The 26,200-nt window shown below is 45.7% G+C and overlaps 1 long non-coding RNA gene across 1 annotated transcript; it reads left to right on the forward strand.

Moving 5' to 3' along the window:
* The first annotated feature begins 212 nt into the window (after window positions 1-212).
* Window positions 213-7,030, forward strand: LOC133626757 (uncharacterized). Its single transcript, XR_009819755.1, has 2 exons — window positions 213-383; window positions 5,226-7,030. It is a non-coding gene; the product is annotated as an uncharacterized LOC133626757 (long non-coding RNA).
* Window positions 7,031-26,200: the final 19,170 nt, after the last annotated feature.

Consider the following 26,200-nt stretch of genomic DNA (forward strand, 5'->3'; position numbering starts at 1 on the left):
AGCAAACTTTGAAACTTATCTAGTCTTGCAACATAATAATCTCTTGGCAGGGTCGTATGTTTTTTATTAGCCTATCAGGAGCTCAGCTTCTGAGATGTGTATGAGGTGATTGGTTGATTGTACCAATCAGCGTGTGACACGCTGGCTTTAGGAGTATATAAATATGCTGTTTGTGAATAATAAAACAGATACCTTGCTTGCATCAAGTTGCGTCTCCGTCTCTCAATCGCGGCAAATGGTGACCCCTACGTGATTCTTGGTGAAGAGTCCGTCGGAGACAGATAATCACCTATCTGGTGGCGTGCTGCGAGTCCCGCAGAACTGAAGGAGCTGCTGAAACGAAGCAGGAAAAGCCGGCTAATCGCCCCCGTCTGGAACGAGAGGTGAGCTGCGGGAAACTGAAAGATGGGGAATCAGACAAGTTCTCCTGAAAGAGACGTTTATGAACTAATGAAAGCTTTGTTTAAAAAGCATGGAAAAAAGACCATTTCGGGTCAGGACCTTAAATTAATCCTTAAATGGGTCCAGTTTAAGATCCCCACGGTCACTGCTTCTTCAATTTTCACCCAAGATGTTTGGGATGATGTGGGGGTAAAATTATGGGATGCAGCTACTTCTGGAAATGAGGAGGCTCAACGAATGCTCCCACGGTGGAGATTAATTTATGAGACGATAAAGGCGCAGGAGCAGAGCCAGCGAGATTTAGAGGGGGGAGTGCAGCCCTCGGCAGCTTCAGCACCACCAATTCCACAGCCCTCAGCAGTACCAGTCCCGCAGGTTCTGTCACCACCCCCGTTAGCCTGTGCTGCAGGTTATCCACCGGAGGATGATCCTTTTGATCCAGGACCCATTGACCCTGAAAAGGAGCCTGATCTGTTCCCTCCTAGCCCCCATGATGTTTGGGGAGAGATTAAGCGCCAAGCACTAAAGGAAGGGGAACTAGAAATAGCGCAAACCATAGTGGCTCCTGTAATCTATCAAGGAAGGGGGGGGGCGGCTCAATGGGAACCATTATCTTTTTCGGTGATTAAGGAATTGCGTCGTACGGTCACTGAGCATGGGCTGTCTTCTCCTTATTTTGTAAGTCTTTTGTCTTCTGTATTTGATACATATGTCATGACCCCGCATGATTTAAAATCTCTTGTGCGATTGTTGTTAACCCCGACTCAGTATACAATGTGGGAATCTCAATGGAGGTTAGGGCTACAAACAATTTTATTGGGGTATGCGGGGCACGCTAATGCCGCTTTAGCAGCAACTATGGAACATCTTACTGGGACAGGGCAACACGCAGACCCAGCCGCTCAGGCTAGAGATATCCCCCGAGACGCTTTAGAAGCGGTCCGGGAGGAAGCGAGAAGAGCCTTAATGAAAGTTCCTGATTCCCAAAAGCCTCAAAAAGTCTTCACTAATATCACTCAAGAGCCTCGAGAACCATATATGCAGTTTATAGATAGGCTGAAGCAGGCTCTGGACCGACAAATAGATAATGCTGAAGCTCGGGAGATCTTATTGTTGAAATTAGCAGTAGAAAACGCCAATGTCGATTGTAAAAAACTCTTAAAATCGCTTCCAAATCAGAACCCCACGATAATTGAGATGATTGAGGCTTGTAACAGGATTGGCACGATGGATCATAAATATGAAGCAATGGCCGCCGCTTTTGCAGCCATGAAGGGGCCTGGGGGAGGTAACGAAAGGCAAAACTGCTTTGGTTGTGGGAAACCAGGGCATATCAAAAGAGATTGTCGTGACATTGGACAAGGGAAGAGACCTCCAGCACCTAGTGTCTGCCCTAAATGTAAAAAGGGATGGCATTTTGCGAACCAATGCAAATCTAGATTTGATGTGAATGGGCGTCCCATACAGGGAAACCGGCAGCTGAACGCGAATCCACGGGGCGTGCAGACACAAATTCCGCGACCAACCCCGGCGCCTCTCCGTACGCAGGGGGGAGGGCAGGAAACCGGAGGGTTTCTGACCTCTGCCCAGCAACCACAGGAAGCGCCGGCTTGGACCTGACAACCTCCCACACAGTAACTTTACTTGACTCCTCTGTTCACCTGTTGTCTACTGAAGTTACTGGCCCTTTACCACCACAGACCCAAGCATTATTGATAGGGAGGTCGTCGGCTACCCTATTGGGTCTCTTTGTATTACCCAGAGTAATTGATTCTGATAGCGAATCGGAAATTAAAATCATGGCCTGGACTCCGTTCCCACCTTGTACTGTACCCAGAGATAGTAAAATAGCGCAATTAATTTTAATCCCTAAGACAATTAGCCCCCGGTCTGATGGCCAGCCGAAACAAAGACAGGAAGCTTTTGGCTCTACAGGAGTGTCTGAGATTTTATGGGTCCAATCTATCACCCAGAAGAGCCCCATGTGCCGCTGTACTCTAGTTCGCGGGGATCACCGAGTGTTTTTGAGTGGAATTATTGATACAGGGGCTGATGTTACGGTTATTTCTCAAGCCAAGTGGCCCCCACAGTGGCCGCTGGCAAATGTTTCTCAGGCGCTGGCCGGAATAGGGGGCTATGGAACTAGTCGGCAAAGCTCTGATTTGATTCAGATTCAGGACTCAAGTGGTCAAACAGCTTCTGTTAAACCATTTGTTCTACCTGTCCCTATGGTTTTATGGGGACGTGACGTATTATCTCAGTGGGGTATGTCTATTCAAACTATTGAAAAGCCTTTTTAGGTGGGGCCATTGCAGGGCGTGGAACCCTGAAATTAACGTGGAAGATTAATTCTTCTATTTGGGTCGATCAATGGCCCCTACCCATAGAAAAACTTCACGCCCTCCAAGAATTAGTTGCAGAGCAGCTCTCTGAGGGACATATTGTTCCCTCTACAAGTCCCTGGAATTCGCCAATTTTTGTTATCCGAAAACAGACTGGCAAGTGGCGCTTGCTCCATGACTTGAGAAAAATTAATGATGCTATGGAGGACATGGGAGCCCTACAGCCCGGGCTACCATCACCAACTATGATTCCTCGTGATTGGCACTTAACTGTTATTGATCTTAAAGATTGTTTTTTTAATATTCCATTGCATCCAGATGATGCCCCTAAATTTGCTTTTTCAGTCCCTAGCATCAATATGCAGGCTCCTTTGCAGAGATATCATTGGGTTGTGTTGCCACAGGGAATGAAGAACAGCCCCACAATATGTCAATGGTTTGTAGCTAAGATACTTAACCCCGTTAGGATTGCAATGCCTAAAGTGTTGATATATCATTACATGGATGACATTCTTGTGGCAGCGCAGCGCCAAGAAGTCATGGAGGAAGCCGTAGCCCTTGTCATGACTGCCGTCAAATCAGCAGACCTCTGTATTGCACCAGAGAAGGTACAGAGACTACCACCTTGGAAATATCTCGGGTGGCATATCAGAACTCAGACTATTGTTCCACAACCTTTACAGATACGTGCTAATGTAAAAAACTTGCATGACGTACAGAAGCTGTTGGGAACAATTAACTGGGTGCGGCCTTTACTTGGTATTACAAATACAGATTTGAATCCATTGTTCCAAATGCTTAGAGGAGATACAAACTTGTGTGCTCCACGAAGCCTTGACAATGCAGCTATGAATGCGTTACAAAAGGTTGCCACAGCAATTACCAGCAGACAAGCGCAGCGGTATGCACCTGAGTTGCCTTTTCAACTCATCATTCTAAACCCTGTGCAGCAGCCTCATGCGTTAATCTTCCAGTGGGATGACCAGAAACCGGACCCTTTATTGGTTATTGAGTGGGTTTTTTTACCCAATCAAGCAACAAAAACTATCTCGACACAGCATGAAATGTTTGCATCCCTTGTCATCAAGGCCCGGCAGAGACTGTTGACTCTGGCAGGGACAGATTTTACCCTTATTTGTTTGCCAGTGACAGCAGTTTATTTGCAATGGTTATTACAACAATTGGACGCTCTAGGGATAGCTTTGGCCAACTATGCAGGACAACTCACCTCGCATCCACCTTCTCATAAACTGTTACATGCCGACTTCCATCTGTTGCCGATACCAAAAAGAAGTGATCAGCCTCTACAGGCCTTTACTGTTTTTACAGATGGATCGGGAAAAACCCACAGGTCTGTCATTCTTTGGTGGAACGATAAGTCTGGACGTTGGGACTCTGACATAGAAACTGTGCAGGGCTCTCCTCAAATAACAGAGTTGTCGGCTGTGGTTCGTGCCTTTCGGAAATGGTCTATTCCTCTCAATGTAATTACTGACTCTGCTTATGTTGCAGGAATTGTTCAACGAGCAGAAGCCTCGGTACTCCGTGATGTTTCTCATGTCGCTTTATTTATTTTGTTACAAGAACTTATCTTTCTTTTAAACTCTCGCCATCATCCTTATTTTATTATGCATGTTAGATCCCATACTTCGTTACCTGGGTTTATTGCTGAAGGAAACCGACAGACGGATATGCTTACGTTACCTGTACAGGTGTTACCTGACCGTTTAGCGCAAGCTCGACTTAGCCATTCTTTTTTTCACCGAAATACCAGAGGCCTAAAACGGCAGTTTAACCTTACACCTCAGCAAGCTAATAGTATTATTGCCACTTGTCCCGACTGTCAAAGACACTCTTTTCCTTTGATAGCAGGAGGGGTTAATCCCAGGGGTTTGCAAAGCCTTCAATTATGGCAAACAGATGTTACCCATTTTGCTGAATTTGGGCGTTTGAAGTATATTCACTGTTCGATTGATACATTTTCTGGAATGCTGTTTGCTTCTTGTCATGCCGGAGAAAAGGTACGAGATGTTCGCAAACATCTAATGTGTGCTTTTGCCACCCTGGGAGTGCCCTCCCGGATAAAAACAGACAATGGTCCCGCATATATTTCTAAATCCCTAACTGACTTTTTTGTATCTTGGGGAATTTCACATACCACCGGCATTCCTCACTCCCCAACGGGTCAAGCTCTGATAGAGCGTTCCCATCAGACCCTCAAGCGGCTATTACAAAAACAAAAAGGGGGAGTAGGAACTGACACACCAGGAGAGAGATTACAGAAAGCCTTATATGTTTTTAATTTTTTGAATTGTTCTTTGTTAGATAATAATCCTCCGGTAGTTCGACATTTTTGTACAAACGATTTCTTTGAGCCCAGGGTGAAGCCGCCCGTTTTGGTTTGAGATCCAGAATCAGGTAAGATAATGGGACCCTATCCCCTCATTACATGGGGCAGAGGTTATGCTTGTGTCTCCACAGAAAGAGGTCCTCGTTGGATTCCAGCAAAAAGGGTGAGACCCTTTAGAGAGACATTACAGCAGCGGTCAGCGGAAGACACCTTGGAATCGGTGAGCGAAGATGAGAACACCGCTCCTGAATGACATCAATTTTGAAAATCAATAAGTGGGAACTTTAGTATCCCCATTGAAGACTGTGTAACTGTTGGATCTTTAGTTAAAGACATGGGCAAAGGAATAGTTGCAATTATTATGAGCATGGCCGTGAGCATAACGGCAAGATTTGATTTGCACCATGTCGACCCTCGTGCTAATGTATGGCTCACATGGGCCAATCGCACCGGGACTACAGACTTTTGTCTGTCCCTGGCACAAGTTGGTGATCCGTTTAGAACATGTTTAATTGGTTATCCATATGTAAACCTGGATGATTTTTTAGGTTATGTGAATAACTCTGATTTGTCGAATAACCTTAATAGCACATATTGGCAATGGCGAACAGATAATAGTCGAGGAGAGTGTATAAAGAGTAGCTACTGGCCCGTAGAACAAGGAGCTATGTTTCAGCAAGGATTAATCCAGATGCTCAATATCTCCAACCCATTACCATTTCAAGAGCTAGAGCTCTGGGGCTCCTTCCCTCCACAAGGGGAATGGCAGAATATTTCAAATCGCGCGAACTGTTCCGGGATGAGCCCCACAATTTTACCTGTTAATGGGACTGGAGTAGTTTATTTTGGTGATGGATGGAAAAGGTTTTTAGCCCAAAATGGTGATAAAAAAACATTAAACTTATTAATGTATTATCAGAACGTAACAGGCCGCAGGTAATTGGAGGAACATGAAAAAATTAGCATGTTGGGCTGTTAAAGAGTTTAATACAACCTCTGACATCTTGTCAGGACTAGCCCAAGATGTAGATAGCTTGCGACATGCCGTATTACAAAATCGTGCCGCTATAGATTTTCTTTTGTTAGCCCATGGACATGGATGTCAGGAATTTGAAGGGATGTGTTGTATGAATCTGTCCGATCATTCTGTGAGTATTCATAAGCAAATTGCAGAGCTGCGAGAAAGGATTCACAATGTACAAGAAGGAGTGGATGGATTTGATGGATGGTTGGCATCTTGGGGAATTACGGGTTGGCTGAAAGACTTACTTAAACAAGCAGTTTTGATTCTTTTAGTAGTTTGTATATTATTGGTAATGATTCCATGTATTTTGCAGTGTTTACAAAAATCTTTAGCTGCCTCTGTCAATAAGATTCTTTTTGTACAACAGCAAGACCTGACGAAAGCTCCCATTACAGAAGAGCTAGTGAAACGAAATGTCCTTGAGCTAGTCGGACGCAAACCTTGGGAAGCAGATGATGCTTAAAAACAAAAAGGGGGAGATGTGGGCTATGTGGAGATAAAAGTTATTTGAGCTTGTGGAATATTAGTGATTGTATATATTGTAAGCCATAAAGTTAGCTTTGGCCTTTGGGCTTGTTGTGTCAGTATGAAGAAGTATTGAGGACAGTGGAAAATTACAACATGCAGAAGTTGATACGGAAGAACAGGAACTTGTGGTTACAGATAAGAACATTCTGTTTAGCAATAGGATCTTAGGACCCTGTTAAGCAAACTTTGAAACTTATCTAGTCTTGCAACATAATAATCTCTTGGCAGGGTCGTATGTTTTTTATTAGCCTATCAGGAGCTCAGCTTCTGAGATGTGTATGAGATGATTGGTTGATTGTACCAATCAGCGTGTGACACGCTGGCTTTGGGAGTATATAAATATGCTGTTTGTGAATAATAAAACAGACACCTTGCTTGCATCAAGTTGCGTCTCCGTCTCTCAATAGCGACAGGAGTTATCTTCAATACCACAGTTTTTCTGTTCAGATCCCATTGAATAAAATACATTTTGTATGTTAACGTATACCACTGAATATAGGAGCTACAAGAAAGCAGGAAGGCAGACCCCAGCTACAGTATTAAGTAGGTCCCCATGCAGTGTAACAGCCAGCACCTTGTCACATTTGCAGCTGCTTTCCTGTGGGAGCTATCTTCAATACCACACTTTTTATCCCGAGCTGCCTTTGACAAAATACATGTGGATGTTAAGTTATGCCACTCAGTATGGGAGCTACAAGAAAGCAGGAAGGCAGATCCCAGCTACAGTAGCAAGTAGGTCCCCATGCAGTCTATCAGCCAGCACGGTGTCACATTTGCAGCTGCTTTCCTGTGGGACCTATCTTCAATACCACACTTTTTCTGTTCAGCTCCCATTGAATGAAATACATTTTGTCTGTTAAGGTATACCACTGAATATGGGAGCTACAAGAAAGCAGGAAGGCAGACCCCAGCTACAGTAGTAAGTAGGTCCCCATGTAGTCTATCAGCCAGCACGGTGTCACATTTGCAGCTGCTTTCCTGTGGGAGCTATATTCAATACCACACTTTTTCTGTTCAGCTCCCATTGAATGAAATATATTTTGTCTGTTAAATTATACCATTGAGTATGGGAGGTACAAGAAAGCAGGAAGGCAGACACCAGCTACAGTAGTAAGTAGGTCCCCATGCAGTCTATCATCCAGCACGGTGTCACACTTGCAGCTGCTTTCCTGTGGGAGCTATCTTCAATACCACACTTTTTCTCCTCAGCTCCCATTGAAAAAATACATGTGTCTGTTAAGTTATGCCACTGAGTATGGGAGCTACAAGAAAGGAGGAAGGCAGACCCCAGCTACAGTAGTCAGTAGGTCCCCATGCAGTCTATCAGCCAGCACGGTGTCACATTTGCAGCTGTTTTCCTGTGGGAGCTATCTTCAATACCACAGTTTTTATCCTCAGCTCCCTTTGACAAAATACATGTGGATGTTAAGTTATGCCACTGAGTATGGGAGCTACAAGAAAGCAGGAAGGCAGACCCCAGTTACAGTATTAACTAGGTCCCCATGCAGTCTATCAGCCAGCACAGTGTCAAATTTGCAGCTGCTTTCCTGTGGGAGCTATCTTCAATACCACACTTTTTCTGTTCAGCTCCCATTGAATGAAATACATTTTGTCTGTTAAGGTATACCACTGAATATGGGAGCTACAAGAAAGCAGGAAGGCAGACCCCAGCTACAGTAGTAAGTAAGTCTCCATGCAGTCTATCAGCCAGCACGGTGTCACATTTGCAACTGCTGTCCTGTGGGAGCTATATTCAATACCACACTTTTTCTGTTCAGCTCCCATTGTAAAAAATACATTTTGTCTGTTAAATTATACCGCTGAGTATGGGAGCTACAAGAAAGCAGGAAGGCAGACCCCAGCTACAGTAGTAATTAAGTTCCCATGCAGTCTATCAGCCAGCACGGTGTCACATTTGCAGCTGCTTTCCTGTGGGAGCTATCTTCAATACCACACTTCTTATCCTCAGCTCCCATTGAAAAAATACATGTGTCTGTTAAGTTATGCCACTGAGTATGGGAGCTACAAGAAAGCAGGAAGACAGACCCCAGCTACAGTAGTAAGTAGGTCCCCATGCAGTTTATCAGCCAGCACGGTGTCACATTTGCAGCTGCTTTCCTGTGGGAGCTATCTTCAATACCACAGTTTTTATCCTCAGCTCCCTTTGACAAAATACATGTGTCTGTTAAGTTATGCCACTGAGTATGGGAGCTACAAGAAAGCAGGAAGGCAGACCCCAGGTACATTATTAACTAGGTCCGCATGCAGTCTATCAGCCAGCACAGTGTCACATTTGTAGCTGCTTTCCTGTGGGAGCTATCTTCAATACCACACTTTTTATCCCCAGCTCCCTTTGACAACATACATGTGTATGTTAAGTTATGCCACTCAGTATGGGAGCTACAAGAAAGCAGGAAGGCAGACCCCAGCTACAGTAGTAAGTAGGTCCCCATGCAGTCTATCAGCCAGCACGGTGTCACATTTGCAGCTGCTTTCCTGTGGGAGCTATCTTCAATGCCACACTTTTTCTCCTCAGCTCCCTTTGACAAAATACATGTGTCTGTTAAGTTATGCCACTGAGTATGGGAGCTACAAGAAAGCAGGAAGGCAGACCCCACCTACAGTAGTCAGTAGGTCCCCATGCAGCCTATCAGCCAGCACGGTGTCACATTTGCAGCTGCTTTCCTGTGGGAGCTATCTTGAATACCACAATTTTTTTCCTCAGCTGCCATTGAAAAAATAAATGTGTCTGTTAAGGTATACCACTGAATATGGGAGCTACAAGAAAGCAGGAAGGCAGACCCCAGCTACAGTAGTAAGTAGGTCTCCATGAAGTCTATCAGCCAGCACGGTGTCACATTTGCAGCTCCTTTCCTGTGGGAGCTATCTTCAATACCACAGTTTTTCTCTTCGACTCCCATTGAATAAAATACATTTTGTCTGTTAAATTATACCGCTGAGTATGGGAGCTACAAGAAAGCAGGAAGGCAGACCCCAGCTACAGTATTAACTAGGTCCCCATGCAGTCTATCAGCCAGCACGGTGTCACATTTGCAGCTCCTTTCCTGTGGGAGCTATCTTCAATACCACAGTTTTTATCCTCAGCTCCCTTTGAAAAAATACATGTGTATGTTAAGTTATGCCACTGAGTATGGGAGCTACAAGAAAGCAGGTCGGCAGACCAGAGCTACAGTAGTAAGTAGGTCCCGATGCAGTCTATCTGCCAGCACGGTGTCACATTTGCAGCTGCTTTCCTGTGGGAGCTATCTTCAATACCACACTTTTTCTCCTCAGCTCCCACTGAAAAAATACATGTGTCTATTAAGGTATACCACTGAGTATGGGAGCTACAAGAAAGCAGGTCGGCAGACCAGAGCTACAGTAATAAGTAAGTCTCCATGCAGTCTATCAGCCAGCACGGTTTCACATTTGCAGGTGCTTTCCTGTGAGAGCTATCTTCAATACCACACTTTTTCTGTTCTGCTCCCATTGAAAAAATACATGTGTTTGTTAAGGTATACCACTGAGTATGGGAGCAACAAGAAAGCAGGAAGGCAGACCCCAGCTACAGTATTAAGTAGGTCCCCATGCAGTCTATCAGTAAGCACGGTGTCACATTTGCAGCTGCTTTCCTGTGGGGGCTATCTTCAATACCACACTTTTTCTCCTCAGCTCCCATTGAAAAAATACATGTGTCTGTTAAGTTATGCCACTGAATATGGGAGCTACGAGAAAGCAGGAAGGCAGACCCCAGCTACAGTAGTAAGTAGGTCCCCATGCAGTCTATCAGCCAGCACGGTGTCACATTTGCAGCTGCTTTCCTGTGGGAGCTATCTTCAATACCACACTTTTTCTGTTCAGCTCCCACTGAATAAAATACATTTTGTCTGTTAAGTTATGCCACTGAATATGGGAGCTACAAGAAAGCAGGAAGGCAGACCCCAGCTACAGTAGTAGGTAGGTCCCCATGCAGTCTATCAGCCAGCACGGTGTCACATTTGCAGCTGCTTTCCTGTGGGAGCTATCTTCAATACCACACTTTTTCTGTTCACCTCCCATTGAAAAAATACATGTGTCTATTAAGGTATACCACTGAGTATGGGAGCTACAAGAAAGCAGGAAGGCAGACCCCAGCTACAGTAGTAAGTAGGTCTCCATGCAGTCTATCAGCCAGCACGGTGTCACATTTGCAGCTCCTTTCCTGTGGGAGCTATCTTCAATAGCACACTTTTTATCCTCAGCTCCCATTGAAAAAATACATGTGTCTGTTAAGTTATGCCACTGAGTATGGGAGCTACAAGAAAGCAGGAAGGCAGACCCCAGCTACAGTAGTAAGTAGGTCTCCATGTAGTCTATCAGCCAGCAGAGTGTCACATTTGCAGCTGCTTTCCTGTGGCAGCTATCTTCAATACCACACTTTTTCTGTTCAGCTCCCATTGAAAAAATACATTTTGTCTGTTAAATTATACCGCTGAGTATGGGAGCTACAAGAAAGCAGGAAGGCAGACCCCAGCTACAGTAGTAAGTAGGTCCCCATGCATTCTATCAGCCAGCACGGTGTCACATTTGCAGCTGCTTTCCTGTGGTAGCTATCTTCAATACCACACTTTTTCTGTTCAGCTCCCATTGAAAAAATACATGTGTCTGTTAAGGTATACCACTGAATATGGGAGCTACAAGAAAGCAGGAAGGCAGACCCCAGCTACAGTAGTAAGTAGGTCCCCATGCAGTCTATCAGCCAGCACGGTGTCACATTTGCAGCTCCTTTCCTGTGGGAGCTATCTTCAATACCACACTTTTTCTGTTCTACTCCCATTGAAAAAATACATTTTGTCTGTTAAGTTACGCCACTAAGTATGGGAGCTACAAGAAAGCAGGAAGGCAGACCCCAGCTACAGTAGTAAGTAGGTCCCCATGCATTCTATCAGCCAGCACAGTGTCACATTTGCAGCTGCTTTCCTGTGGGAGCTATCTTCAATACCACAGTTTTTATCCTCAGCTCCCATTGAAAAAATACATGTATATGTTAAATTATGCCACTGAGAATGGGACCTACAAGAAAGCAAGAAGGCAGACCCTGCCGCGAAGTTTTCAGCTCTTGGCCTGAAAAACCCAGGCTTGAAACCTGAAACCCAGGCACGAAACCTGAAACCCAGGCACGAAGGCCTGAAACCCAGGCACGAAGCCTGAAACATAGGCACGAAGGCCTGAAACCCAGGCACGAAGCCTGAAACCCAGGCACGAAGTCTGAAACCCAGGCACGAAGGCCTGAAACTCAGGCACGAAGCCTGAAACCCAGGCACGAAGTCTGAAACCCAGGCACGAAGACTGAAAACCCAGGCACGAAGGCCTGAAACCCAGGCACGAAGCCTGAAAACCCAGGCACGAAGCCTGAAACCCAGGCACGAAGGCCTGAAATCCAGGCACGAAGGCCTGAAACCCAGGCACAAAAGCCTGAAAAACCCAGGCACGAAGGCCTGAAAAACCCAGGCACGAAGGCCTGAAACCCAGGCACAAAAGCCTGAAAAACCCAGGCACGAAGCCTACTTCATGCGGCGATCAACCCAGGGTCCAATTCTCAGCTGGGTGGGAAGAAATCAGTCCTACTCAATGTGAGTGATAGCAGAAATCTTCTTCTTCATTGAGAGCAGGCTCTAACTTATATACACAGCAGCTTCAAAGCTAGCTCAGCAACAGCAGCTAATAGATTACATTCTTATGCTCATTCTACTTGCGGTTTCTGCGATAAGCAAGCTCCCTCACATTTTCCCATCTTGTTTTTCCCCCGTAGTTGTTTTCCACTTTGGGCTGTTACCTTGTTAGCTGAAAACAGCCCGACCTTAAAGGAAGAGAAAGCGGCCTGCTGTCTACATGACAGAAACTGCTTTAACCATGGCTCTGGCTCTGGTCTTCATTGTGCATTAAATTCATATAACAGGAACTCAGATTGCCTTGCCCCATCGGGTCTAACATTATACCCTGGGATCCATGTCCATTCTCCCTTAACCACTCCTCGACAAGACCCCAGCTACAGTAGTAAGTAGGTCCCCATGCAGTCTATCAGCCAGCACGGTGTCACATTTGCAGCTGCTTTCCTGTGGGAGCTATCTTCAATACCACACTTTTTATCCTCAGCTCCCATTGAAAAAATACATGTGTCTGTTAAGTTATACCACTGAGTATGGGAGCTACCAGAAAGCAGGAAGGCAGACCCCAGCTACAGTAGTAAGTAGGTCCCCATGCAGTCTATCAGCCAGCACGGTGTCACATTTGCAGCTGCTTTCCTGTGGGAGCTATCTTCAATACCACACTTTTTCTGTTCAGCTGCCATTGAATGAAATACATTTTGTCTGTTAATGTATACCACTGAGTATGGGAGCTACAAGAAAGCAGGAAGGCAGACCCCAGCTACAGTAGTAAGTAGTTCCCCATGCATTCTATCAGCCAGCACGGTGTCACATTTGCAGCTGCTTTCCTGTGGGAGCTATCTTCAATACCACACTTTTTCTGTTCTACTCCCATTGAAAAAATACATGTGTCTGTTAAGGTATACCACTGAGTATGGCAGCTACAAGAAAGCAGGAAGGCAGACCCCAGCTACAGTAGTAAGTAGGTCCCCATGCAGTCTATCAGCCAGCACGGTGTCACATTTGCAGCTGCTTTCCTGTGGGAGCTATCTTCAATACCACACTTTTTCTGTTCAGCTCCCATTGAAAAAATACATGGGTCTGTTAAAGTATACAACTGAATATGGGAGCTACAAGAAAGCAGGAAGGCAGACCCCAGCTACAGTAGTAAGTAGGTCCCCATGCAGTCTATCAGCCAGCACGGTGTCACATTTGCAGCTGCTTTCCTGTGGGAGCTATCTTCAATACCACACTTTTTCTCCTCAGCTCCCACTGAAAAAATACATGTGTCTGTTAAGGTATACCACTGAGTATGGGAGCTACAAGAAAGCAGGTCGGCAGACCAGAGCTACAGTACTAAGTAGGTCCCCATGCAATCTATCAGCCAGCACGGTGTCACATTTGCAGGTGCTTTCCTGTGAGAGCTATCTTCAATACCACACTTTTTCTGTTCAGCTCCCATTGAAAAAATACATGTGTCTATTAAGGTATACCACTGAGTATGGGAGCTACAAGAAAGCAGGAAGGCAGACCCCAGCTACAGTAATAAGTAGGTCTCCATGCAGTCTATCAGCCAGCACGGTGTCACATTTGCAGCTCCTTTCCTGTGGGAGCTATATTTATACCACACTTTTTCCCCTCAGCTCCCATTGAAAAAATACATGTGTCTGTTAAGTTATGCGACTAAGTATGGGAGCTACAAAAAAGCAGGAAGGCAGACCCCAGCTACAGTAGTAAGTAGGTCTCCATGCAGTCTATCAGCCAGCACGGTGTCACATTTGCAGCTCCTTTCCTGTGGGAGCTATCTTCAATACCACACTTTTTCTGTTCAGCTCCCATTGAAAAAATACATGTGTCTGTTAAGGTATACCACTGAGTATGGGAGCTACAAGAAAGCAGGACGGCAGACCCCAGCTACAGTAGTAAGTAGGTCTCCATGCACTCTATCAGCCAGCACGGTGTCACATTTGCAGCTGCTTTCCTGTGGGAGCTATCTTTGATACCACACTTTTTCTCATTAGCTCCCATTGAAAAAATACATGTGTCTGTTAAGTTATGCCACTGAGTATGGGAGCTACAAGAAAGCAGGAAGGCAGACCCCAGCTACAGTAGTAAGTAGGTCCCCATGCAGTCTATCAGCCAGCACGGTGTCACATTTGCAGCTCCTTTTCTGTGGGAGCTATCTTTAATACCACACTTTTTTTCCTCAGCTCCCATTGAAAAAATACATGTGTCTGTTAAGATACACCACTGAGAATGGGAGCTACAAGAAAGCAGGAAGGCAGACCCCAGCTACAACAGTAAGTAGGTCCCCATGCATTCTATCAGACAGCACGCTTTCACATTTGCAGCTCCTTTCCTGTGGGAGCTATCTTCAATACCACACGTTTTCTCTTCAGCTCCCATTGAATAAAATACATTTTGTCTGTTAAATTATACCGCTGAGTATGGGAGCTACAAGAAAGCAGGAAGGCAGACCCCAGCTACAGTAGTAAGTAGGTCCCCATGCAGTCTATCAGCCAGCACGGTGTCACATTTGCAGCTGCTTTCCTGTGGGAGCTATCTTCAATACCACACTTTTTCTGTTCAGCTGCCATTGAATGAAATACATTTTGTCTGTTAATGTATACCACTGAGTATGGGAGCTACAAGAAAGCAGGAAGGCAGACCCCAGCTACAGTAGTAAGTAGGTCCCCATGCATTCTATCAGCCAGCACGGTGTCACATTTGCAGCTGCTTTCTTGTGGGAGCTATCTTCAATACCACACTTTTTCTGTTCTACTCCCATTGAAAAAATACATGTGTCTGTTAAGGTATACCACTGAGTATGGCAGCTACAAGAAAGCAGGAAGGCAGACCCCAGCTACAGTAGTAAGTAGGTCCCCATGCAGTCTATCAGCCAGCACGGTGTCACATTTGCAGCTGCTTTCCTGTGGGAGCTATCTTCAATACCACACTTTTTCTGTTCAGCTCCCATTGAAAAAATACATGGGTCTGTTAAGGTATACAACTGAATATGGGAGCTACAAGAAAGCAGGAAGGCAGACCCCAGCTACAGTAGTAAGTAGGTCCCCATGCAGTCTATCAGCCAGCACGGTGTCACATTTGCAGCTGCTTTCCTGTGGGAGCTATCTTCAATACCACACTTTTTCTGTTCAGCTCCCATTGAAAAAATACATGTGTCTGTTAAGGTATACCACTGAGTATGGGAGCTACAAGAAAGCAGGTCGGCAGACCAGAGCTACAGTACTAAGTAGGTCCCCATGCAATCTATCAGCCAGCACGGTGTCACATTTGCAGGTGCTTTCCTGTGAGAGCTATCTTCAATACCACACTTTTTCTGTTCAGCTCCCATTGAAAAAATACATGTGTCTATTAAGGTATACCACTGAGTATGGGAGCTACAAGAAAGCAGGAAGGCAGACCCCAGCTACAGTAATAATTAGGTCTCCATGCAGTCTATCAGCCAGCACGGTGTCACATTTGCAGCTCCTTTCCTGTGGGAGCTATATTTATACCACACTTTTTCCCCTCAGCTCCCATTGAAAAAATACATGTGTCTGTTAAGTTATGCGACTAAGTATGGGAGCTACAAGAAAGCAGGAAGGCAGACCCCAGCTACAGTAGTAAGTAGGTCTCCATGCAGTCTATCAGCCAGCACGGTGTCACATTTGCAGCTCCTTTCCTGTGGGAGCTATCTTCAATACCACACTTTTTCTGTTCAGCTCCCATTGAAAAAATACATGTGCCTATTAAGGTATACCACTGAGTATGGGAGCTACAAGAAAGCAGGACGGCAGACCCCAGCTACAGTAGTAAGTAGGTCTCCATGCACTCTATCAGCCAGCACGGTGTCACATTTGCAGCTGCTTTCCTGTGGGAGCTATCTTTGATACCACACTTTTTCTCATTAGCTCCCATTGAAAAAATACATGTGTCTGTTAAGTTATGCCACTGAGTATGGGAGCTACAAGAAAGCAGGAAGGCAGACCCCAGCTACAGTAGTAAGTAGGTCCCCATGCAGTCTATCAGCCAGCACGGTGTCACATTTGCAGCTCCTTTTCTGTGGGAGCTATCTTTAATACCACACTTTTTTTCCTCAGCTCCCATTGAAAAAATACATGTGTCTGTTAAGATACAGCACTGAGAATGGGAGCTACAAGAAAGCAGGAAGGCAGACCCCAGCTACAACAGTAAGTAGGTCCCCATGCATTCTATCAGACAGCACGCTTTCACATTTGCAGCTCCTTTCCTGTGGGAGCTATCTTCAATACCACACGTTTTCTCTTCAGCTCCCATTGAATAAAATACATTTTGTCTGTTAAATTATACCGCTGAGTATGGGAGCTACAAGAAAGCAGGAAGGCAGACCCCAGCTACAGTAGTAAGTAGGTCCCCATGCAGTCTATCAGCCAACACGGTGTAACATTTCCAGCTGCTTTCATGTGGGAGATATCTTCAATACCACACTTTTTCTCCTCACCTCCCATTGAAAAAATACATGTGTCTGTTAAGTTATGCGACTGAGTATGGGAGCTACAAGAAAGCAGGTCGGCAGACCAGAGCTACAGTAGTAAGTAGGTCCCCATGCAGTCTATCAGCCAGCACGGTGTCACATTTGCAGCTGCTTTCCTGTGGGAGCTATCTTCAATACCACACTTTTTCTGTTCAGCTCCCATTGAAAAAATACATGTGCCTGTTAAGGTATACCACTGAGTATGGGAGCTACAAGAAAGCAGGAAGGCAGACCCCAGCTACAGTAGTAAGTAGGTCTCCATGCAGTCTATCAGCCAGCAGAGTGTCACATTTGCAGCTCCTTTCCTGTGGGACCTATCTTCAATACCACACTTTTCCTGTTCAGCTCCCATTGAATAAAATACATTTTGTCTGTTAAATTATACCGCTGAGTATGGGAGCTACAAGAAAGCAGGAAGGCAGACCCCAGCTACAGTAGTAAGTAGGTCCCCATGCATTCTATCAGCCAGCACGGTGTCACATTTGCAGCTGCTTTCCTGTGGTAGCTATCTTCAATACCACACTTTTTCTGTTCAGCTCCCATTGAAAAAATACATGTGTCTGTTAAGGTATACCACTGAATATGGGAGCTACAAGAAAGCAGGAAGGCAGACCCCAGCTACAGTAGTAAGTAGGTCCCCATGCAGTCTATCAGCCAGCACGGTGTCACATTTGCAGCTCCTTTCCTGTGGGAGCTATCTTCAATACCACACTTTTTCTCCTCAGCTCCCATTGAAAAAATACATTTTGTCTGTTAAGTTACGCCACTAAGTATGGGAGCTACAAGAAAGCAGGAAGGCAGACCCCAGCTACAGTAGTAAGTAGGTCCCCATGCATTCTATCAGCCAGCACGGTGTCACATTTGCAGCTGCTTTCCTGTGGGAGCTATCTTCAATACCACAGATTTTATCCTCAGCTCCCAGTGAAAAAATACATGTGTATGTTAAATTATGCCACTGAGAATGGGACCTACAAGAAAGCAAGAAGGCAGACCCTGCCGCGAAGTTTTCGGCTCTTGGCCTGAAAAACCCAGGCTTGAAACCTGAAACCCAGGCACGAAACCTGAAACCCAGGCACGAAGGCCTGAAACCCAGGCACGAAGCCTGAAACATAGGCACGAAGGCCTGAAACCCAGGCACGAAGCCTGAAACCCAGGCACGAAGTCTGAAACCCAGGCACGAAGGCCTGAAACTCAGGCACGAAGCCTGAAACCCAGGCACGAAGTCTGAAACCCAGGCACGAAGACTGAAAACCCAGGCACGAAGGCCTGAAACCCAGGCACGAAGCCTGAAAACCCAGGCACGAAGCCTGAAACCCAGGCACGAAGGCCTGAAATCCAGGCACGAAGGCCTGAAACCCAGGCACAAAAGCCTGAAAAACCCAGGCACGAAGGCCTGAAAAACCCAGGCACGAAGGCCTGAAACCCAGGCACAAAAGCCTGAAAAACCCAGGCACGAAGCCTACTTCATGCGGCGATCAACCCAGGGTCCAATTCTCAGCTGGGTGGGAAGAAATCAGTCCTACTCAATGTGAGTGATAGCAGAAATCTTCTTCTTCATTGAGAGCAGGCTCTAACTTATATACACAGCAGCTTCAAAGCTAGCTCAGCAACAGCAGCTAATAGATTACATTCTTATGCTCATTCTACTTGCGGTTTCTGCGATAAGCAAGCTCCCTCACATTTTCCCATCTTGTTTTTCCCCCGTAGTTGTTTTCCACCTTGGGCTGTTACCTCGTTAGCTGAAAACAGCCCGACCTTAAAGGAAGAGAAAGCGGCCTGCTGTCTACATGACAGAAACTGCTTTAACCATGGCTCTGGCTCTGGTCTTCATTGTGCATTAAATTCATATAACAGGAACTCAGATTGCCTTGCCCCATCGGGCCTAACATTATACCCTGGGATCCATGTCCATTCTCCCTTAACCACTCCTCGACAAGACCCCAGCTACAGTAGTAAGTAGGTCCCCATGCAGTCTATCAGCCAGCACGGTGTCACATTTGCAGCTGCTTTCCTGTGGGAGCTATCTTCAATACCACACTTTTTCTGTTCAGCTCCCATTGAAAAAATACATGTGTCTGTTAAGTTATACCACTGAGTATGGGAGCTACCAGAAAGCAGGAAGGCAGACCCCAGCTACAGTAGTAAGTAGGTCCCCATGCAGTCTATCAGCCAGCACGGTGTCACATTTGCAGCTGCTTTCCTGTGGGAGCTATCTTCAATACCACACTTTTTCTGTTCAGCTGCCATTGAATGAAATACATTTTGTCTGTTAATGTATACCACTGAGTATGGGAGCTACAAGAAAGCAGGAAGGCAGACCCCAGCTACAGTAGTAAGTAGGTCCCCATGCATTCTATCAGCCAGCACGGTGTCACATTTGCAGCTGCTTTCCTGTGGGAGCTATCTTCAATACCACACTTTTTCTGTTCTACTCCCATTGAAAAAATACATGTGTCTGTTAAGGTATACCACTGAGTATGGCAGCTACAAGAAAGCAGGAAGGCAGACCCCAGCTACAGTAGTAAGTAGGTCCCCATGCAGTCTATCAGCCAGCACGGTGTCACATTTGCAGCTGCTTTCCTGTGGGAGCTATCTTCAATACCACACTTTTTCTGTTCAGCTCCCATTGAAAAAATACATGGGTCTGTTAAGGTATACAACTGAATATGGGAGCTACAAGAAAGCAGGAAGGCAGACCCCAGCTACAGTAGTAAGTAGGTCCCCATGCAGTCTATCAGCCAGCACGGTGTCACATTTGCAGCTGCTTTCCTGTGGGAGCTATCTTCAATACCACACTTTTTCTCCTCAGCTCCCACTGAAAAAATACATGTGTCTGTTAAGGTATACCACTGAGTATGGGAGCTACAAGAAAGCAGGTCGGCAGACCAGAGCTACAGTACTAAGTAGGTCCCCATGCAATCTATCAGCCAGCACGGTGTCACATTTGCAGGTGCTTTCCTGTGAGAGCTATCTTCAATACCACACTTTTTCTGTTCAGCTCCCATTGAAAAAATACATGTGTCTATTAAGGTATACCACTGAGTATGGGAGCTACAAGAAAGCAGGAAGGCAGACCCCAGCTACAGTAATAAGTAGGTCTCCATGCAGTCTATCAGCCAGCACGGTGTCACATTTGCAGCTCCTTTCCTGTGGGAGCTATATTCAATACCACACTTTTTCTGTTCAGCTCCCATTGAAAAAATACATGTGTCTGTTAAGTTATGCGACTGAGTATGGGAGCTACAAGAAAGCAGGAAGGCAGACCCCAGCTACAGTAGTAAGTAGGTCTCCATGCAGTCTATCAGCCAGCACGGTGTCACATTTGCAGCTCCTTTCCTGTGGGAGCTATCTTCAATACCACACTTTTTCTGTTCAGCTCCCATTGAAAAAATACATGTGCCTATTAAGGTATACCACTGAGTATGGGAGCTACAAGAAAGCAGGACGGCAGACCCCAGCTACAGTAGTAAGTAGGTCTCCATGCAGTCTATCAGCCAGCACGGTGTCACATTTGCAGCTGCTTTCCTGTGGGAGCTATCTTTGATACCACACTTTTTCTCATTAGCTCCCATTGAAAAAATACATGTGTCTGTTAAGTTATGCCACTGAGTATGGGAGCTACAAGAAAGCAGGAAGGCAGACCCCAGCTACAGTAGTAAGTAGGTCCCCATGCAGTCTATCAGCCAGCACGGTGTCACATTTGCAGCTCCTTTTCTGTGGGAGCTATCTTTAATACCACACTTTTTTTCCTCAGCTCCCATTGAAAAAATACATGTGTCTGTTAAGATACACCACTGAGAATGGGAGCTACAAGAAAGCAGGAAGGCAGACCCCAGCTACAACAGTATTAAGTAGGTCCCCATGCATTCTATCAGACAGCACGCTTTCACATTTGCAGCTCCTTTCCTGTGGGAGCTATCTTCAATACCACACGTTTTCTCTTCAGCTCCCATTGAATAAAATACATTTTGTCTGTTAAATTATACCGCTGAGTATGGGAGCTACAAGAAAGCAGAAAGGCAGACCCCAGCTACAGTAGTAAGTAGGTCCCCATGCAGTCTATCAGCCAACACGGTGTAACATTTCCAGCTTCTTTCATGTGGGAGATATCTTCAATACCACACTTTTTCTCCTCACCTCCCATTGAAAAAATACATGTGTCTGTTAAGGTATACCACTGAGTATGGGAGCTACAAGAAAGCAGGTCGGCAGACCAGAGCTACAGTAGTAAGTAGGTCCCCATGCAGTCTATCAGCCAGCACGGTGTCACATTTGCAGCTGCTTTCCTGTGGGAGCTATCTTCAATACCACACTTTTTCTGTTCAGCTCCCATTGAAAAAATACATGTGTCTGTTAAGGTATACAACTGAATATGGGAGCTACAAGAAAGCAGGAAGGCAGACCCCAGCTACAGTAGTAAGTAGGTCCCCATGCAGTCTATCAGCCAGCACGGTGTCACATTTGCAGCTGCTTTCCTGTGGGAGCTATCTTCAATACCACACTTTTTCTCCTCAGCTCCCACTGAAAAAATACATGTGTCTGTTAAGGTATACCACTGAGTATGGGAGCTACAAGAAAGCAGGTCGGCAGACCAGAGCTACAGTACTAAGTAGGTCCCCATGCAATCTATCAGCCAGCACGGTGTCACATTTGCAGGTGCTTTCCTGTGAGAGCTATCTTCAATACCACACTTTTTCTGTTCAGCTCCCATTGAAAAAATACATGTGTCTATTAAGGTATACCACTGAGTATGGGAGCTACAAGAAAGCAGGAAGGCAGACCCCAGCTACAGTAATAAGTAGGTCTCCATGCAGTCTATCAGCCAGCACGGTGTCACATTTGCAGCTCCTTTCCTGTGGGAGCTATATTCAATACCACACTTTTTCCCCTCAGCTCCCATTGAAAAAATACATGTGTCTGTTAAGTTATGCGACTGAGTATGGGAGCTACAAGAAAGCAGGAAGGCAGACCCCAGCTACAGTAGTAAGTAGGTCTCCATGCAGTCTATCAGCCAGCACGGTGTCACATTTGCAGCTCCTTTCCTGTGGGAGCTATCTTCAATACCACACTTTTTCTGTTCAGCTCCCATTGAAAAAATACATGTGCCTATTAAGGTATACCACTGAGTATGGGAGCTACAAGAAAGCAGGACGGCAGACCCCAGCTACAGTAGTAAGTAGGTCTCCATGCAGTCTATCAGCCAGCACGGTGTCACATTTGCAGCTGCTTTCCTGTGGGAGCTATCTTCAATACCACACTTTTTCTGTTCAGCTCCCATTGAATGAAATAGATTTTGTCTGTTAAGGTATACCACTGACTATGGGAGCTACAAGAAAGTAGGTCGGCAGACCAGAGCTACAGTACTAAGTAGGTCCCCATGCAATCTATCAGCCAGCACGGTGTCACATTTGCAGGTGCTTTCCTGTGAGAGCTATCTTCAATACCTCACTTTTTCTGTTCAGCTCCCATTGAAAAAATACATGTGTCTATTAAGGTATACCACTGAGTATGGGAGCTACAAGAAAGCAGGAAGGCAGACCCCAGCTAGAGTAATAAGTACGTCTCCATGCAGTCTATCAGCCAGCACGGTGTCACATTTGCAGCTGCTTTCCTGTGGGAGCTATCTTCAATACCACACTTTTTATCCTCAGCTCCCATTGAAAAAATACATGTGTCTATTAAGGTATACCACTGAGTATGGGAGCTACAAGAAAGCAGGAAGGCAGACCCCAGCTACAGTAATAAGTAGGTCTCCATGCAGTCTATCAGCCAGCACGGTGTCACATTTGCAGCTCCTTTCCTGTGGGAGCTATATTCAATACCACACTTTTTCCCCTCAGCTCCCATTGAAAAAATACATGTGTCTGTTAAGTTATGCGACTGAGTATGGGAGCTACAAGAAAGCAGGAAGGCAGACCCCAGCTACAGTAGTAAGTAGGTCTCCATGCAGTCTATCAGCCAGCACGGTGTCACATTTGCAGCTCCTTTCCTGTGGGAGCTATCTTCAATACCACACTTTTTCTGTTCAGCTCCCATTGAAAAAATACATGTGCCTATTAAGGTATACCACTGAGTATGGGAGCTACAAGAAAGCAGGACGGCAGACCCCAGCTACAGTAGTAAGTAGGTCTCCATGCAGTCTATCAGCCAGCACGGTGTCACATTTGCAGCTGCTTTCCTGTGGGAGCTATCTTCAATACCACACTTTTTCTGTTCAGCTCCCATTGAATGAAATAGATTTTGTCTGTTAAGGTATACCACTGACTATGGGAGCTACAAGAAAGTAGGTCGGCAGACCAGAGCTACAGTACTAAGTAGGTCCCCATGCAATCTATCAGCCAGCACGGTGTCACATTTGCAGGTGCTTTCCTGTGAGAGCTATCTTCAATACCTCACTTTTTCTGTTCAGCTCCCATTGAAAAAATACATGTGTCTATTAAGGTATACCACTGAGTATGGGAGCTACAAGAAAGCAGGAAGGCAGACCCCAGCTAGAGTAATAAGTACGTCTCCATGCAGTCTATCAGCCAGCACGGTGTCACATTTGCAGCTGCTTTCCTGTGGGAGCTATCTTCAATACCACACTTTTTATCCTCAGCTCCCATTGAAAAAATACATGTGTCTGTTAAGTTATGCGACTGAGTATGGGAGCTACAAGAAAGCAGGAAGGCAGACCCCAGCTACAGTAGTAAGTAGGTCCCCATGCAGTCTATCAGCCAGCACGGTGTCACATTTGCAGCTCCTTTCCTGTGGGAGCTATCTTCAATACCACACATTTTCTGTTCAGCTCCCATTGAAAAAATACATGTGCCTGTTAAGGTATACCACTGAGTATGGGAGCTACAAGAAAGCAGGAAGGCAGACCCCAGCTACAGTAGTAAGTAGGTCTCCATGCAGTCTATCAGCCAGCACGGTGTCACATTTGCAGCTGCTTTCCTGTGGGAGCTATCTTCAATACCACACTTTTTCTCCTCAGCTCCCATTGAAAAAATACATGTGTTTGTTAAGGTATACCACTGAGTATGGGAGCTACAAGAAAGCAGGTCAGCAGACCAGAGCTACAGTAGTAAGTAGGTCCCCATGCAGTCTATCAGCCAGCACGGTGTCACATTTGCAGCTGCTTTCCTGTGGGAGCTACCTTCAATACCACACTTTTTCTGTTCTGCTCCCATTGAAAAAATACATGTGTTTGTTAAGGTATACCACTGAGTATGGGAGCTACAAGAAAGCAGGAAGGCAGACCCCAGCTACAGTATTAAGTAGGTCCCCATGCAGTCTATCAGTAAGCACGGTGTCACATTTGCAGCTGCTTTCCTGAGGGAGCTATCTTCAATACCACACTTTTTCTCCTCAGCTCCCATTGAAAAAATACATGTGTCTGTTAAGTTATGCCACTGAATATGGGAGCTACGAGAAAGCAGGAAGGCACACCCCAGCTACAGTAGTAAGTAGGTCCCCATGCAGTCTATCAGCCAGCACAGTGTCACATTTGCAGCTGCTTTCCTGTGGGAGCTATCTTCAATACCACACTTTTTCTGTTCAGCTCCCATTGAATAAAATACATTTTGTCTGTTAAGTTATACCGCTGAGTATGGGAGCTACAAGAAAGCAGGAAGGCAGACCCCAGCTACAGTAGTAAGTAGGTCTCCATGCAGTCTATCAGCCAACACGGTGTCACATTTGCAGCTGCTTTCATGTGGGAGATATCTTCAATACCACACTTTTTCTCCTCAGCTTCCATTGAATAAAATACATTTTGTCTGTTAAATTATACCACTGAGTATGGGAGCTACAAGAAAGCAGGAAGGCAGACCCCAGCTACAGTAGTAAGTAGGTCTCCATGCAGTCTATCAGCCAGCACGGTGTCACATTTGCAGCTCCTTTCCTGTGGGAGCTATCTTCAATACCACACTTTTTCTGTTCAGCTCCCATTGAAAAAATACATGTGCCTGTTAAGGTATACCACTGAGTATGGGAGCTACAGGAAAGCAGGACGGCAGACCCCAGCTACAGTAGTAAGTAGGTCTCCATGCAGTCTATCAGCCAGCACGGTGTCACATTTGCAGCTGCTTTCCTGTGGGAGCTATCTTCAATACCACACTTTTTCTCCTCAGCTCCCACTGAAAAAATACATGTGTCTGTTAAGGTATACCACTGAGTATGGGAGCTACAAGAAAGCAGGTCGGCAGACCAGAGCTACATTACTAAGTAGGTCCCCATGCAATCTATCAGCCAGCACGGTGTCACATTTGCAGGTGCTTTCCTGTGAGAGCTATCTTCAATACCACACTTTTTCTGTTCAGCTCCCATTGAAAAAATACATGTGTCTATTAAGGTATACCACTGAGTATGGGAGCTACAAGAAAGCAGGAAGGCAGACCCCAGCTACAGTAGTAAGTAGGTCTCCATGCAGTCTATCAGCCAGCACGGTGTCACATTTGCAGCTCCTTTCCTGTGGGAGCTATCTTCAATACCACACTTTTTCTGTTCAGCTCCCATTGAAAAAATACATGTGCCTGTTAAGGTATACCACTGAGTATGGGAGCTACAAGAAAGCAGGACGGCAGACCCCAGCTACAGTAGTAAGTAGGTCTCCATGCAGTCTATCAGCCAGCACGGTGTCACATTTGCAGCTGCTTTCCTGTGGGAGCTATCTTCAATACCACACTTTTTCTCCTCAGCTCCCACTGAAAAAATACATGTGTCTGTTAAGACAGGTATACCACTGAGTATGGGAGCTACAAGAAAGCAGGTCGGCAGACCAGAGCTACATTACTAAGTAGGTCCCCATGCAATCTATCAGCCAGCACGGTGTCACATTTGCAGGTGCTTTCCTGTGAGAGCTACCTTCAATACCACACTTTTTCTGTTTAGCTCCCATTGAAAAAATACATGTGTTTGTTAAGTTATGCCACTGAGTATGGGAGCTACAAGAAAGCAGGAAGGCAGACCCCAGCTACAGTAGTAAGTAGGTCCCCATGCAGTCTATCAGTAAGCACGGTGTCACATTTGCAGCTTCTTTCCTGTGGGAGCTATCTTCAATACCATACTTTTTCTCCTCAGCTCCCATTGAAAAAATACATGTGTCTGTTAAGTTATGCCACTGAATATGGGAGCTACGAGAAAGCAGGAAGGCAGACCCCAGCTACAGTAGTAAGTAGGTCTCCATGCAGTCTATCAGCCAGCACGGTGTCACATTTGCAGCTCCTTTCCTGTGGGAGCTATCTTCAATACCACACTTTTTCTGTTCAGCTCCCTTTGAAAAAATACATATGCCTGTTAAGGTATACCACTGAGTATGGGAGTTACAAGAAAGCAGGACGGCAGACCCCAGCTACAGTAGTAAGTAGGTCTCCATGCAGTCTATCAGCCAGCACGGTGTCACATTTGCAGCTGCTTTCCTGTGGGAGC

The sequence above is a fragment of the Colius striatus genome, chromosome 14 (genome assembly GCF_028858725.1).
Source record: "Colius striatus isolate bColStr4 chromosome 14, bColStr4.1.hap1, whole genome shotgun sequence".
Lineage (NCBI taxonomy): Eukaryota > Metazoa > Chordata > Aves > Coliiformes > Coliidae > Colius > Colius striatus.